Source organism: Bactrocera oleae, chromosome X (assembly GCF_042242935.1).
Source record: "Bactrocera oleae isolate idBacOlea1 chromosome X, idBacOlea1, whole genome shotgun sequence".
NCBI classification, from domain to species: Eukaryota; Metazoa; Arthropoda; class Insecta; order Diptera; family Tephritidae; genus Bactrocera; species Bactrocera oleae.
In genome coordinates, this window is record NC_091541.1 from 14,696,672 (window position 1) to 14,710,503 (window position 13,832).

Here is a 13,832-nt window from a genome sequence, read left to right on the forward strand (position 1 = left end):
GAGGTTCGATCTGTTGAGAAAGTTGCAAATACTGTTCAACATAGAACAAGGCGGCAAGATCCCCAAATTTGCTCTTAAGAGCAAATAAGAGATACTCGAGGTCATAGGTCTCGGCGTGAAGACCCCGAGATTCGATCCGATGAGAAAGTTGCAAATACTGTTCAACATAGAACAAGGCGGCAAGATCCCCAAATTCGCTCTGAAGAGCAAATAAGAAATACTCGAGGGGATAGGTTTGGGCGTGAAGAGCCCGAGGTTCGATCTGATTAGCAAATTGCAAATACTGTTTAACATAGAACAAGGCGGCAAGATCCGCAAATTTGCTCTGAAGAGCAAATTAAAAATACTCGAGGTCATAGGTCTCGGCGTGAAGACCCCGAGGTTCGATCTGTTGAGAAAGTTGCAAATACTGTTCAACATAGAACAAGGCGGCAAGATCCCCAAATTCGCTCTGAAGAGCAAATAAGAGATACTCGAGGTCATAGGTCTCGGCGTGAAGACCCCGAGGTTCGATCTGTTGAGCAAGTTACAAATACTGTTCAACATAGAACAAGGCGGCAAGATCCCCAAATTCGCTCTGAAGAGCAAATAAGAGATACTCGAGGTCATAGGTCTCGGCGTGAAGACCCCGAGGTTCGATCCGATGAGAAAGTTGCAAATACTGTTCAACATAGAACAAGGCGGCAAGATCCGAAAATTCGCTCTGAAGAGCAAATAAGAAATACTCGAGGGGATAGGTTTGGGCGTGAAGAGCCCGAGGTTCGATCTGATGAGCAAATTGCAAATACTGTTTAATATAGAACAAGGCGGCAAGATCCGCAAATTTGCTCTGAAGAGCAAATAAGAAATACTCGAGGTCATAGGTCTCGGCGTGAAGACCCCGAGGTTCGATCTGTTGAGAAAGTTGCAAATACTGTTCAACATAGAACAAGGCGGCAAGATCCCCAAATTCGCTCTGAAGAGCAAATAAGAGATACTCGAGGTCATAGGTCTCGGCGTAAAGACCCCGAGGTTCGATCTGTTGAGAAAGTTGCAAATACTGTTCAACATAGAACAAGGCGGCAAGATCCCCAAATTCGCTCTGAAGAGCAAATAAGAGATACTCGAGGTCATAGGTCTCGGCGTGAAGACCCCGAGGTTCGATCTGTTGAGCAAGTTACAAATACTGTTCAACATAGAACAAGGCGGCAAGATCCCCAAATTCGCTCTGAAGAGCAAATAAGAGATACTCGAGGTCATAGGCCTCGGCGTGAAGACCCCGAGGTTTGATCTGTTGAGCAAGTTGCAAATACTGTTCAACATAGAACAAGGCGGCAAGATCCCCAAGTTCGCTCTGAAGAACAAATAAGAGATACTCGAGGTCATAGGTCTCGGCGTGAAGACCCCGAGGTTCGATCTGTTGAGCAAGTCGCAAATACTGTTCAACATAGAACAAGGCGGCAAGATCCCCAAATTCGCTCTGAAGAGCAAATAAGAGATACTCGAGGTCATAGGTCTGGGCGTGAAGAGCCCGAGGTTCGATCTGTTGAGAAAGTTGCAAATACTGTTCAACATAGAACAAGGCGGCAAGATCCGCAAATTTGCTCTGAAGAGCAAATAAGAAATACTCGAGGTCATAGGTCTCGGCGTGAAGACCCCGAGGTTCGATCTGTTGAGAAAGTTGCAAATACTGTTCAACATAGAACAAGGCGGCAAGATCCCCAAATTCGCTCTGAAGAGCAAATAAGAGATACTCGAGGTCAAAGGTCTCGGCGTGAAGACCCCGAGGTTCGATCCGATGAGAAAGTTGCAAATACTGTTCAACATAGAACAAGGCGGCAAGATCCACAAATTCGCTCTGAAGAGCAAATAAGAGATACTCGAGGTCATAGGTCTGGGCGTGAAGAGCCCGAGGTTCGATCTGATAAGCAAATTGCAAATACTGTTCAACATAGAACAAGGCGGCAAGATCCGCAAATTCACTCTGAAGAGCAAATAAGAGATACTCGAGGTCATAGGTCTCGGTGTGAAGACCCTGAGGTTCGATCTGTTGAGCAAGTTGCAAATACTGTTCAACATAGAACAAGGCGGCAAGATCCGCAAATTTGCTCTGAAGAGCAAATAAGAAATACTCGAGGTCATAGGTCTCGGCGTGAAGACCCCGAGGTTCGATCTGTTGAGAAAGTTGCAAATACTGTTCAACATAGAACAAGGCGGCAAGATCCCCAAATTCGCTCTGAAGAGCAAATAAGAGATACTCGAGGTCAAAGGTCTCGGCGTGAAGACCCCGAGGTTCGATCCGATGAGAAAGTTGCAAATACTGTTCAACATAGAACAAGGCGGCAAGATCCGCAAATTCGCTCTGAAGAGCAAATAAGAAATACTCGAGGGGATAGGTTTGGGCGTGAAGAGCCCGAGGTTCGATCTGATGAGCAAATTGCAAATACTGTTTAACATAGAACAAGGCGGCAAGATCCGCAAATTTGCTCTGAAGAGCAAATAAGAAATACTCGAGGTCATAGGTCTCGGCGTGAAGACCCCGAGGTTCGATCTGTTGAGAAAGTTGCAAATACTGTTCAACATAGAACAAGGCGGCAAGATCCCCAAATTCGCTCTGAAGAGCAAATAAGAGATACTCGAGGTCATAGGTCTCGGCGTGAAGACCCCGAGGTTCGATCTGATGAGAAAGTTGCAAATACTGTTCAACATAGAACAAGGCGGCAAGATCCCCAAATTTGCTCTTAAGAGCAAATAAGAGATACTCGAGGTCATAGGTCTCGGCGTGAAGACCCCGAGGTTCGATCCGATGAGAAAGTTGCAAATACTGTTCAACATAGAACAAGGCGGCAAGATCCGCAAATTCGCTCTGAAGAGCAAATAAGAAATACTCGAGGGGATAGGTTTGGGCGTGAAGAGCCCGAGGTTCGATCTGATGAGCAAATTGCAAATACTGTTTAACATAGAACAAGGCGGCAAGATCCGCAAATTTGCTCTGAAGAGCAAATAAGAAATACTCGAGGTCATAGGTCTCGGCGTGAAGACCCCGAGGTTCGATCTGTTGAGAAAGTTGCAAATACTGTTCAACATAGAACAAGGCGGCAAGATCCCCAAATTCGCTCTGAAGAGCAAATAAGAGATACTCGAGGTCATAGGTCTCGGCGTGAAGACCCCGAGGTTCGATCTGTTGAGCAAGTTGCAAATACTGTTCAACATAGAACAAGGCGGCAAGATCCGCAAATTCGCTCTGAAGAGCAAATAAGAAATACTCGAGGGGATAGGTTTGGGCGTGAAGAGCCCGAGGTTCGATCTGATGAGCAAATTGCAAATACTGTTTAAAGTGAACAAGGCGGCAAGATCCGCAAATTTGCTCTGAAGAGCAAATAAGAAATACTCGAGGTCATAGGTCTCGGCGTGAAGACCCCGAGGTTCGATCTGTTGAGAAAGTTGCAAATACTGTTCAACATAGAACAAGGCGGCAAGATCCCCAAATTCGCTCTGAAGAGCAAATAAGAGATACTCGAGGTCAAAGGTCTCGGCGTGAAGACCCTGAGGTTCGATCTGTTGAGCAAGTTGCAAATACTGTTCAACATAGAACAAGGCGGCAAGATCCGCAAATTTGCTCTGAAGAGCAAATAAGAAATACTCGAGGTCATAGGTCTCGACGTGAAGACCCCGAGGTTCGATCTGTTGAGAAAGTTGCAAATACTGTTCAACATAGAACAAGGCGGCAAGATCCCCAAATTTGCTCTTAAGAGCAAATAAGAGATACTCGAGGTCATAGGTCTCGGCGTGAAGACCCCGAGGTTCGATCCGATGAGAAAGTTGCAAATACTGTTCAACATAGAACAAGGCGGCAAGATCCGCAAATTCGCTCTGAAGAGCAAATAAGAAATACTCGAGGGGATAGGTTTGGGCATGAAGAGCCCGAGGTTCGATCTGATGAGCAAATTGCAAATACTGTTTAACATAGAACAAGGCGGCAAGATCCGCAAATTTGCTCTGAAGAGCAAATAAGAAATACTCGAGGTCATAGGTCTCGGCGTGAAGACCCCGAGGTTCGATCTGTTGAGAAAGTTGCAAATACTGTTCAACATAGAACAAGGCGGCAAGATCCCCAAATTCGCTCTGAAGAGCAAATAAGAGATACTCGAGGTCATAGGTCTCGGCGTGAAGACCCCGAGGTTCGATCTGTTGAGCAAGTTACAAATACTGTTCAACATAGAACAATGCGGCAAGATCCCCAAATTCGCTCTGAAGAGCAAATAAGAGATACTCGAGGTCATAGGTCTCGGCGTGAAGACCCCGAGGTTTGATCTGTTGAGCAAGTTGCAAATACTGTTCAACATAGAACAAGGCGGCAAGATCCCCAAGTTCGCTCTGAAGAACAAATAAGAGATACTCGAGGTCATAGGTCTCGGCGTGAAGACCCCGAGGTTCGATCTGTTGAGCAAGTTGCAAATACTGTTCAACATAGAACAAGGCGGCAAGATCCCCAAATTCGCTCTGAAGAGCAAATAAGAGATACTCGAGGTCATAGGTCTCGGCGTGAAGACCCCGAGGTTCGATCTGTTGAGCAAGTTGCAAATACTGTTCAACATAGAACAAGGCGGCAAGATCCGCAAATTCGCTCTGAAGAGCAAATAAGAAATACTCGAGGGGATAGGTTTGGGCGTGAAGAGCCCGAGGTTCGATCTGATGAGCAAATTGCAAATACTGTTTAACATAGAACAAGGCGGCAAGATCCACAAATTCGCTCTGAAGAGCAAATAAGAGATACTCGAGGTCATAGGTCTGGGCGTGAAGAGCCCGAGGTTCGATCTGATGAGAAAGTTGCAAATACTGTTCAACATAGAACAAGGCGGCAAGATCCCCAAATTCGCTCTGAAGAGCAAATAAGAGATACTCGAGGTCATAGGTCTCGGCGTGAAGACCCCGAGGTTCGATCTGTTGAGCAAGTTGCAAATACTGTTCAACATAGAACAAGGCGGCAAGATCCGCAAATTCGCTCTGAAGAGCAAATAAGAAATACTCGAGGGGATAGGTTTGGGCGTGAAGAGCCCGAGGTTCGATCTGATAAGCAAATTGCAAATACTGTTTAACATAGAACAAGGCGGCAAGATCCACAAATTCGCTCTGAAGAGCAAATAAGAGATACTCGAGGTCATAGGTCTGGGCGTGAAGAGCCCGAGGTTCGATCTGATGAGAAAGTTGCAAATACTGTTCAACATAGAACAAGGCGGCAAGATCCGCAAATTCACTCTGAAGAGCAAATAAGAGATACTCGAGGTCATAGGTCTCGGTGTGAAGACCCTGAGGTTCGATCTGTTGAGCAAGTTGCAAATACTGTTCAACATAGAACAAGGCGGCAAGATCCGCAAATTTGCTCTGAAGAGCAAATAAGAAATACTCGAGGTCATAGGTCTCGGCGTGAAGACCCCGAGGTTCGATCTGTTGAGAAAGTTGCAAATACTGTTCAACATAGAACAAGGCGGCAAGATCCCCAAATTCGCTCTGAAGAGCAAATAAGAGATACTCGAGGTCAAAGGTCTCGGCGTGAAGACCCTGAGGTTCGATCTGTTGAGCAAGTTGCAAATACTGTTCAACATAGAACAAGGCGGCAAGATCCGCAAATTTGCTCTGAAGAGCAAATAAGAAATACTCGAGGTCATAGGTCTCGACGTGAAGACCCCGAGGTTCGATCTGTTGAGAAAGTTGCAAATACTGTTCAACATAGAACAAGGCGGCAAGATCCCCAAATTTGCTCTTAAGAGCAAATAAGAGATACTCGAGGTCGTAGGTCTCGGCGTGAAGACCCCGAGGTTCGATCTGTTGAGCAAGTTGCAAATACTGTTCAACATAGAACAAGGCGGCAAGATATCCAAATTCGCTCTGAAGAGCAAATAAGAGATACTCGAGGTCATAGGTCTCGGCGTGAAGACCCCGAGGTTCGATCTGTTGAGCAAGTTGCAAATACTGTTCAACATAGAACAAGGCGGCAAGATCCGCAAATTCGCTCTGAAGAGCAAATAAGAAATACTCGAGGGGATAGGTTTGGGCGTGAAGAGCCCGAGGTTCGATCTGATGAGCAAATTGCAAATACTGTTTAACATAGAACAAGGCGGCAAGATCCACAAATTCGCTCTGAAGAGCAAATAAGAGATACTCGAGGTCATAGGTCTGGGCGTGAAGAGCCCGAGGTTCGATCTGATGAGAAAGTTGCAAATACTGTTCAACATAGAACAAGGCGGCAAGATCCCCAAATTCGCTCTGAAGAGCAAATAAGAGATACTCGAGGTCATAGGTCTCGGCGTGAAGACCCCGAGGTTCGATCTGTTGAGCAAGTTGCAAATACTGTTCAACATAGAACAAGGCGGCAAGATCCGCAAATTCGCTCTGAAGAGCAAATAAGAAATACTCGAGGGGATAGGTTTGGGCGTGAAGAGCCCGAGGTTCGATCTGATAAGCAAATTGCAAATACTGTTTAACATAGAACAAGGCGGCAAGATCCACAAATTCGCTCTGAAGAGCAAATAAGAGATACTCGAGGTCATAGGTCTGGGCGTGAAGAGCCCGAGGTTCGATCTGATGAGAAAGTTGCAAATACTGTTCAACATAGAACAAGGCGGCAAGATCCCCAAATTCGCTCTGAAGAGCAAATAAGAGATACTCGAGGTCATAGGTCTCGGCGTGAAGACCCCGAGGTTCGATCTGTTGAGCAAGTTGCAAATACTGTTCAACATAGAACAAGGCGGTAAGATCCGCAAATTTGCTCTGAAGAGCAAATAAGAAATACTCGAGGTCATAGGTCTCGGCGTGAAGACCCCGATGTTCGATCTGTTGAGAAAGTTGCAAATACTGTTCAACATAGAACAAGGCGGCAAGATCCCCAAATTCGCTCTGAAGAGCAAATAAGAGATACTCGAGGTCAAAGGTCTCGGCGTGAAGACCCTGAGGTTCGATCTGTTGAGCAAGTTGCAAATACTGTTCAACATAGAACAAGGCGGCAAGATCCGCAAATTTGCTCTGAAGAGCAAATAAGAAATACTCGAGGTCATAGGTCTCGACGTGAAGACCCCGAGGTTCGATCTGTTGAGAAAGTTGCAAATACTGTTCAACATAGAACAAGGCGGCAAGATCCCCAAATTTGCTCTTAAGAGCAAATAAGAGATACTCGAGGTCATAGGTCTCGGCGTGAAGACCCCGAGGTTCGATCCGATGAGAAAGTTGCAAATACTGTTCAACATAGAACAAAGCGGCAAAATCCACAAATTCGCTCTGAAGAGCAAATAAGAAATACTCGAGGACATAGGTCTCGGCGTGAAGACCCCGAGGTTCGATCTGTTGAGAAAGTTGCAAATACTGTTCAACATAGAACAAGGCGGCAAGATCCCCAAATTCGCTCTGAAGAGCAAATAAGAGATACTCGAGGTCATAGGTCTCGGCGTGAAGACCCCGAGGTTCGATCTGTTGAGCAAGTTACAAATACTGTTCAACATAGAACAAGGCGGCAAAATCCCTAAATTCGCTCTGAAGAGCAAATAAGAGATACTCGAGGTCATAGGTCTCGGCGTGAAGACCCCGAGGTTTGATCTGTTGAGCAAGTTGCAAATACTGTTCAACATAGAACAAGGCGGCAAGATCCCCAAGTTCGCTCTGAAGAGCAAATAAGAGATACTCGAGGTCATAGGTCTCGGCGTGAAGACCCCGAGGTTCGATCTGTTGAGCAAGTTGCAAATACTGTTCAACATAGAACAAGGCGGCAAGATCCCCAAATTCGCTCTGAAGAGCAAATAAGAGATACTCGAGGTCATAGGTCTCGGCGTGAAGACCCCGAGGTTCGATCTGTTGAGCAAGTTGCAAATACTGTTCAACATAGAACAAGGCGGCGAGATCCCCAAATTCGCTCTGAAGAGCAAATAAGAGATACTCGAGGTCATAGGAATTTAAAGCGCATTCGTGATCCATTGCAAAGGGAACATGCAAGAAGAAATCCTGAAATAAGGAGAAAGGAGCGTGATAGAGAAACACAACGTCGACAGCTTAGTAGGAGGGGTATGAGGGAAGAAATTTTGAATCAGAGACGTCTTAGACAAGGTCAAGTTCGCCTTCGTAGAGATAACCCACTCAATAGACAAATTGAAAACCAAAGGCAGTACCTACGAATCCGATTAACGAGAGAAAATAATGTTATAGAAACTGATAATAGTGGCAATTTACCAGATTTCAAAAACATTTATTTCCAGAATATAAATGGGGCCCTACTGAAATATGGTTTTGCTGCGGCGGCTTATGGTTTTCACACCAAGTTCGCAAATTAAATTTCGAAACTATTGCGCAAGGTCACCCGAATGCTGCATCCGCCTTCTTTTTATTGCAAAAATTTCCTTCAGAAGATGGAAATAACAATTTTTGTGCTACTTGCAAAAATGCGATTGTTAAAAAGAACGTTCGAAAAATATGTTTAGCTAACGGTCTAGACTTTCCTGAAATACCGGATTGTTTAAAAGGTTTAACCATAATTGAAGAACGTCTCATAATGCCTAGATTGCCTTTTATGACAATCCGTCCGTTAGGATATCAAGGTCAGAGTTTGCTCAAAGGTGCTGTTGTTAATGATAATCCCTCAGGTAATAATATTCCCACGGGTCTTTTACCTTCAGAGCTAAATCCAGGCGGTCAAGTTACTCTTTTGGACAATATTCCTGTAGAAAACTTAGATTATAACCGTTTAGTTATAGCGCCAGGTGAAGGACAAAGACCAATTGACATAACTCAAGATAATAATTCAGAAGAGTTGTCATTTGGAACAATATACGTTGGGCAGAAGCGTACATGCAATGATACGATAGCACTTAATACGTTCTGAAATTCGCCGTTTTGACAGAAGAGCGTGTACCATTCCAAAGTTGTTCTATGATTAGAAAAAATTAGAACTGCTACAAATTAAGAATAGTACATCCATTTGCCTTAGAAAGTTTTCAGGTTGCAACCGAGTTACGGCCCAAAATCTATTAAACGAAAACTTTGTTCAAAACTAGATTCAACACGATGATGGTTACAAGGTTTTGAAAGGCGTTAGATCCTCACCTGCGCACTGTTAGATCCTCACTGCAATTTGGGCTTCCAACCTTCTTTATCACTTTATCGGCTGCAGAATCTCAGTGGGTTGAGCTTTTGGTCATCCTCTCTAAAACTGTTGATTCTAAAGATATTTCGGAAGAGGAAGCCAACAGTTTAACAACCCAAGATAGATATCGCTTAATTCGGTCAGACGCGGTTACTTGTGCTAGATATTTTGACTACCGCTATCGACAAATCCTTAAGCTTTTTAAAGATAACGCCGGCATTTTTGGAGAGCACTTTGTTATAAATTTCTACTGGAGAGTGGAGTTTCAACAGAGAGGTTCCCTGCATGTACATGGCATGTATTGGCTTAATAATGCTCTCAGGATCAACCTTCAAGATTCACGATTTTGAACACTTCCTGTCTGATAGTAGAATAAATATGTCTTTTGATGACTATTTGTTAGCCTTTAGATCAAGTTTAACAAAACCCGAAATTTTTCTAAAAAAAAATTACAGGATCGTTTTATAAACGCTCATAATCCTTTGATTTTGGAACTCCATAGAGCAAATATGGATATCCAATATACACTGGATGCATATGCTTGCTGTTCATATATAATTAATTATATTAACAAGTCTAACAGGAGAATTTCTAGGCTCTTAAATAAAGCGATATCAGAGGTAAAAGCTGGAAATTATATTATTAAGCAAAAACTTAAACATATAGGTCATAAATTTATATCAGGCACAGAAATATCTGCACAAGAAGCAGTATATTGCTGCATTGGGCTCTATCTTTCGGTAGCAAGTAATGCAGAAATATTTATAAATACATCTCGACCTAAGGAACGTGTTCGAATGGTAAAACCTAGAGCGGAACTTCAGAACCTTCCTTCAGGTTCGACTGAAATATTCGTAGCCGGTATTTTAGACCGTTATGTTCAAAGATCCGATCAGTTAGAAACTCTTTGTTTAGCTGATTTTGCATCTAGGTATAAATATTTTAAATCTAGTGGAAGAGCACAAGATAGTGATCATGAAGAAGAAGAGAGGGAAGACGATAATTTACCAGAAAGCGGGGTTGTCATGCCTCTTAAAGGCGGTAGCAGTTTTGTGAAAAAACGTACCAAACCTTGTATTATTCGGTATAGAAAGTTTAACCCAGATTTGGCCAGAGTTGAATATTTCCGCGAAATGTTAATGCTTTACTATCCTTGGCGGAATGAACAGCAAGATCTCATTGAAAACGATAATGAGCAGACTTGCATAACACTTCGTATTATAATTGAGGAAAATCAAAGAAAATATGATGTTTTTGAGCAAAGAGAACTTGAAAATGTTCTTGAAAGTCTTTATAATGAAATAGATTTGAACGAAGGTACTCAAAATGAACTACCTATCGTGGAAAATGAGTTCAGAGTGTTGGCACTTCCAGAAATAAACCCAAATACAAATTTGCTGGACTTGCATGGCGAAGATTCAACAGATAATGGCCCTTTAATACCAGTTGAGAAATTATTTTCTTTAGTTCAAAGTCTAAATACTAAGCAAAGAACCTATTTGACACATTTGATGCACCACCTAAAAACAAATCTCCCATTTTCTGAGTTCATTGGCGGCGGTGCAGGTGTAGGAAAGAGTCGTTTGATATCTGCAATATATCAAGCTCTTAACCATCGTTACAATTCTACACCTGGATCCAATCCAAGTTCCTTAAAAGTTCTTCTTTGCGCACCTACGGATAAAGCAGCATTCGGAATAGGTGGAATGACCCTTCATTCTATATTCTCTTTACCTGTTAATCAGTTGAATAGAGAGCTGAGGCCACTTAGATATGACACAGTGAAGTCATTGTAATCCAGACTTATCGATTTAAAATTAATCATAATTGATGAAATATCGATGGTACATAGGTGCTCGTATGTTTAGCTCTGTTGATGCGAGATTAAAACAAATTTTCAAAACAGACAGCCGCTTCGGTGGTATACCGATCATAGTGTTTGGTAATTTGAAGCAACTCTCACCTGTTGGAGATAGATGGATATTCTCTCCCAATTCCAATGATGCATACAGCACTTTAGTTGGTTCCCCTTTGTAGGAGTTATTTAAATACTTTGAATTAACAGAGATAATGAGACAACGGGAGGATTAGGCCTCTGCAATTGCATTAAATCATATGGCATCTGGTACTATGACAAATGAGGACATATCACTCATTGAAACTCGAGTAGTTAATTTCGAAGAAGTTCCCGATGATGCCATACATTTATTTTGGTCCAATGAAGAGACAAATAATTTCAATGCCCTTAAGCTCAGTCGAATCCCAACAGAAGTTTTCCTTTCAACTGCAATAGACACAGTTAAAGGAATTGGTATAAATGAAAATGATAATATTTTGGAAAGAGTTAAACTTTTCAAAACTTCTGAAACGAAGGGACTCCCATATGAATTGACACTAAAAACCTCCGCCAAATATATGATTACAGTGAACATAAACACGTGTGATGGCTTGGTTAATGGGGCAGCTGGACAACTTATGCGAATTGATTTCCATTGTTCTTTTCCAACAATTCTGTGGATTAAATTTTTGGAACCTTCTGTTGGTTTGATAGCACGATCAAAAAAGCCTCATCCTCTAGAAAGTTTAGACCTGGGCAACTATCTTGCTTGAAGTATATTATAAGGCCGTTGGCAGGGCGTCGTCGGGATGATCTTGTTTCTCCATCAAGGCGTGCAATAACACTGTAGCCTTCTATTGGGAATTCTTCTTAAGGTAAGGCCCATGTCTCGGCAAAGCACAGAATATCAGCAGAAAAAATCAGCTTGTCCGATCTGATATCTTCAATATGCTTTTTTAGGCTCCTTACATTTTGATAATAAATATCTAGACGTTGTTCCGATTTTTCGGTCAAAAATCTGTAGCATGTCGTCAATGCTCCTTCTGTCTTCAACCTATTAAGTTGAGTTTTTATTGGATCCTGCGGTCCAAATGGGTTCGGGGCAGAAAATGTCCCGATTATATACAATCCATTGGCACTTGTGGCTCTGCTACATCCTACATATAAAGCTGATCTGCTTACTCTACCCTCTAGATAAACAGCAACTTGTGTATATGTTCCACCTTGACTTTTATGTATCGTGATGGCTTCAGCTGGAATGACCGGAAACTGTCTGCGTTATATGGTCATTTGCTCATTTCTCTTGTATTGGAATGATCGGACCACGCTCATGATTGGTGTCCAATCTGCATTGCGACTGTGAGGCTGTTTGGAACGTGCAAAGCTTCCAACTCTTGATTCAGCGAATTTTATCCGTAGTCGCACCACTGAACTTTCAGATCTATGTGAGTTGGAATCAACCTGCATTAGTTCCCCCGTAGCACCATTGACGAGATCATCACTTATGTTTATGTTGACTGTCACCATATATTTGATCGAAGTCTTGAGCCAATGTATAAAGCATTCCTTGTGTTTCCGATGGCTTAAAAGACTTCACAGCTTCTAAAATGTTTGCCCTGCTGCGTTCTGTTAGGGAACTTGACTTAATTGTATCCTTCGCAGTCGAAAGGAACTCCTTGGTCATCGTGTTTGCCAGTTTAGTTAAATTTAAATCATTTGCTCCAGCATTTGAATAAAATAGATGGATGGCTTCGTTCGGTATCTCATTAGAGGTCTTTTCCCTGCTTTTGATTAATTGGATGTCAGCGTGTGTCATATTTCCCTCTGACATGTTATTTAAAGCGATGGCAAATGCTTGATCTTCACGCTGGCGCATTATTTCAGTGAGCTCAAAGTACCAAAATTGATCCCAAAGCTGTGTTCCTGTAATTATACTGTAATGATCATTCCTATTCGGCGCAAATATCCATCGATCTCCTACTGGCGGCAGCTGCTTTAAGTCACCAAACACGATAATTGGTATGCCTCCAAAGTAAGCGGTGCTCCTGCAAATTTGCTTTAGCCTGCAATCTAAATATGCAAACATCTTTGCTCCAACCATTGAAATTTCGTCAATTATAATAAGCCTAATATCTATGAGATTGGCATGAATTGTGTTTAATGTGTCACTATTTAGTGGCCGAAGATCGCCGGAAGACTGGTTGACGGGGAGTGAAAAAACCGAATGAAGGGTTAGGCCCCCAATTCCAAATGCTGCTTTGCCAGTGGGTGCGCAGAGTAACACCTTGGCTGTTTCGGGGTTGGTTCCTGGTACACTATTAGCTCGCAATGTCAACGATTGATACATAGTTGTTATAAGCCGACTCTTTCCCACTCCAGCATCGCCTCCGACATAGAAGATTTCCCTTTTACTTACATTGTGCGTTACATGAGCAAAGTATTCCCTCTGTTTGCTGTTAAGTGACTGCACCATTGCCAGTAAATGGTCTTCTAATATTAGAGGTGGGAGTTTAATTAATCGAATCGCCTCTTCCTCTTCCTCTGTATTGTTGTGCTCTTGAAAAACATTAATGTCTCCTGTTTGCTCTGGAACAACCAGAGCTCTAAATTCGGGATCTAAAAGTTGTGAGGCAGCTCGACCATCAGCTGTTTCTTCCGCTGTGACATGAAGGTTTTCCAAAATCCGTTCTAGTTGGTTCGATGAAAATTTGTCATATTTGAGCTTATTCGCCTCAATTTGCTCCTTGTGTGAATTGCAAATACTCTCGACGTCATTATTTAATAAGTCTGTTTCCTCATTTCTCCATGGGTGAAACATCATGGCGGTTTCTCTGAAGAAACCGGCTCTTGAACTTTCAACGCTAAAACGTTCCCAACGAAGAATAAGGG